Raw genomic sequence first — 3600 nt, forward strand, 5'->3', positions numbered from 1 at the left:
TAGAGAGGAGCAACCATAGAACCCAGGCTGGGAACCATTGCACTCCCGATATAAATTGAAAACTAAGAATGTCTGTGCATAAAATTACACCTGCAGTATTTTAAACTTATCTGATATATGCATATATACAACCAGTTTAGTTGTGGTTACCGATGTCTCATATTCTGTCACTGTGACCTGAATAAAGCTTTCCCATTTCAGCCCTGCCCCGCGTTTCTAGGTCTAGTGCATTCATGCGGACAGCGGCAACTGGCAACAATACTAGGAAAGTGAGAACACATATAAACAGGTGATCACCTGACAATCCCATTACGGGCTGCTCTGTGAGCAAGAGCCCGTGCTGACACAAGGTCAGCTAAATCAAAAACAACAAACAACATGACAATCCCATTCCCGCATCGTACTTGCCCACTCCTCAGGTAAACATTATCAGTGGCGGCTCTTCCGTCGTGATATTAGTTAAGACTATATCTCCAATGTCACATTTCTTTACATGGTAACATTTTAATGTCTGTATTTTGGTTTTTCTTTGATAATGTTTCAGCGATTTGACCGCAACTTCTTTAGTCACTGCGTGATAATAACATGTGAAATTCGATGGAAAGATCTATAGCTCGTCATTAGATATAAAATACTGACTCTCTATTAGCAGTGTTCATGGCATTAGCAGCGTACTTGACTCTAAACAAATGACTGTCACTACATCCTCAGATATCGCAGACAACAGGAAGCTGTGCATCATGAAGATTACTTTACTTGTGGTGGTGATTCTCTCTGTTCTTCTGGTTCTGGTGGACGCTTCGCCAAGTTTTAGGGTAAGATATCGTCAGTTCTGTATAATTTTGGTATATGTGGTAACTGCATTTATATATATATATATATATATATATATATATATATATATATATATATATACATTATATATATATATGTGTGTGTGTGTGTCTGTGTAGAGGATCTGAGTTAAAAAAAATAAAAATACATGCTACGTATGGATGCGCTGTAGTTTGTATACCAGTGCACATATACGCACATAAAACCCCCAAAAAGTTAAGAAGTCAAAGCTACATTTTAGAAGTATTATAGAAAAGCGGTATTTTAGAAAGAGTTCCAGACATCAGCCGTTACGTCACTCCAGTTGATAAGCCTCTTAATCTTCTCAACTTCTAGAGCTCTTACCACTCTTTGGGTGCGCTTGTCTCTGCAATGTCAAAGATCCACATGCAAGAATATGAAGCAATTCTAGTGTCCTGTAGCAGGACTCACGCTCGCATCCAAAGTATTAGAACGAAGTCAAATTGCCGACCTGACCACGAGTTCGAATCCTACAACAGTACATCAGCGTTACAGCCGTGACTTCATATTCTTACACTTAGATCTACAGCTGGTGACAAGTTTATCCAAGAAGTGTGAAGAATTCAAGAAGTTAAGAGGGCATTGCGGGTATTATAATTAGAAATGTATCTGGTAAAAAGTTGCCATTATATTCAATTATATATATATATATGTATACACACACACACACACACATATATATATACTACTGCAATATACTGGAAGATATATAAAAAAGTTGTCTCATATTCTTCCCACCAGGCTGGTTCTTTAAACTTGAGAATGAAGCGAAGCCAATGCTGTTCCTGCATACCCTTGGCTCCAGGCCAAAAACATCTCACTTACGACTGCTGCAGGTGTCCTGGTGAGTATATTCGAATGATCATTGGCATTAAGAAAATCAATAAATTATTTATGCAAGTTACAGCCTAGAGTAGAAGTAAACGATTTCTTTGCCACTTTCACCATTGCATATAGAGCCTCCTAACTAATCACTAAGTAATTTGATGAGAAATGGGCATAAGAAATTATGTAAGGTCTTTTCTTGGGACTCCATAAGATCATAAACGGTCGTGTTGGAACATGCTTAATATGATGAATTCCTGTAAAGCACGGACTTTAAAGTGTGTGCATGCTTTGCAGTTTAGTTTTCTATAAATTTATCTCTTCCAGCAAATTTTCTCTGGTTTAGGATTTGGTTGAAACGCTCTGCACTTGTAGAGTGACGCAAATTAAAAAGGAAAATTTTCGTTTCTTTACCAAGAATACCTACAATATTTTTTAATAATAATAATAATAATAATAATAATAATAATAATAATAATAATAATAATAATAATAATAATAATATTTAGTGATGGTTTTTTGTGTGTGTATGTATGCATGTGAGAGAGAGAGAATTCCACGTGTATCAACACATTGTCACCCAATAATGTCAATTAATATTCATTCTTCGTGCTGAATGCAACTCTTTTTCTGTCGCAGATAAACCCACACCTTGGCCTCGCCCTAATTTTTAAATGCCGGCCATGCAAACAAAAGTGCAGATGGACCTTAATACTAATTCCCAGGAGCTTCTGGTAACTGCAGATTGAGGGAGAGTCTTAAAGCTATGAAGCATCAGCTCATAAGACGAACTGAGGCAATGCAGTATTCCCCGTGTTTAATGTTGTTGTTTTTGTTATTTTACTTTATAGTGTTATCTGCGGGAATGATTGTATAACCGCATCATTTATTATAGTTAGTCATAGTTTTTCCTTTGTTATTATATTCTGTGATATATTTAAACTGAAATAAAGGCTGCCAGAAATAAGGAAATTCTTGCTAAGTCCTAGATTCCCACGTAAACTTTTTTGTTGTTTTCTTAAACTTTCTAAACCAGCCAACGAACCGCGAGCAGACACCCATCCACCCAGACTCTGCATCCACCTGCTTTAATTTCAGTGTTCCGGCTTCACGAAAAAGAATAATAGTGCTGCAGTTTGCACTGGGAGGTATTTTAAAACGCACTGGGAAATGTGTTGAATTTTCTCCTCTTGTTTAGTTTTGACAGAGAGAGCGCTGATCATTCTTTCATCACATTATAAATCTATAATCAAAACAACCTCATTGTAGAGTACAGCTTTAGAATTACTTTTCCAGAACAAAATGAGACTGAGATAAATAATGCCTCTTTTTAGCATAGTATTGTGAAAATCAATTAGGTTGTTTAGCCGTTAACATTCTCGATTCAGAAATACTTATGTGACACTAATTACGCAACTCCTTAATTCCATCCAACATTTCATTTATCTCATTTCTCATTACCTACATTAAGAATGAAATTGTTTGAAGGTCTTTTTAATTAACGGCAATGCCAAACACGGTAAAGGTAAATAAGACGTGAAGATAAACGGGGAAAAAACGTTTTACAATGAAAGCATTTTCGCAAACTGTCGAGCAAAGAAATGGAGAATAGAAAGGATTTTCATCAAAGAGACAATAACATAAATAAATACAATCAAAGATATACTGCAATGGGCGAAGAAGTCGTTCTAAAGACGAACACTCTAGCTTACGGCTACTGCAACTACCCCCTGCATGCAGAGGTAATAAGCGCAGTAACAAAGATATATACAAATGGTGCAACAAGTCTATGCCTTAACAATGTAGAACAAAAAGAGCTAAATGTGACTAATGGAATAAGACAGGAATGCAATGGCTCAATCATATTCTTTTCAATAATAACGTACCTGATAATAGAAAAACTGGAATGTATGTACAACA

The 3600-nt window shown here is 36.2% G+C and overlaps 1 long non-coding RNA gene across 1 annotated transcript; it reads left to right on the forward strand.

Moving 5' to 3' along the window:
• The first annotated feature begins 316 nt into the window (after positions 1-316).
• Positions 317-3351, forward strand: LOC135211675 (uncharacterized). Its single transcript, XR_010313702.1, has 4 exons — positions 317-419; positions 712-815; positions 1597-1699; positions 2320-3351. It is a non-coding gene; the product is annotated as an uncharacterized LOC135211675 (long non-coding RNA).
• Positions 3352-3600: the final 249 nt, after the last annotated feature.

This window comes from Macrobrachium nipponense, chromosome 4 (assembly GCF_015104395.2).
Source record: "Macrobrachium nipponense isolate FS-2020 chromosome 4, ASM1510439v2, whole genome shotgun sequence".
NCBI classification, from domain to species: Eukaryota; Metazoa; Arthropoda; class Malacostraca; order Decapoda; family Palaemonidae; genus Macrobrachium; species Macrobrachium nipponense.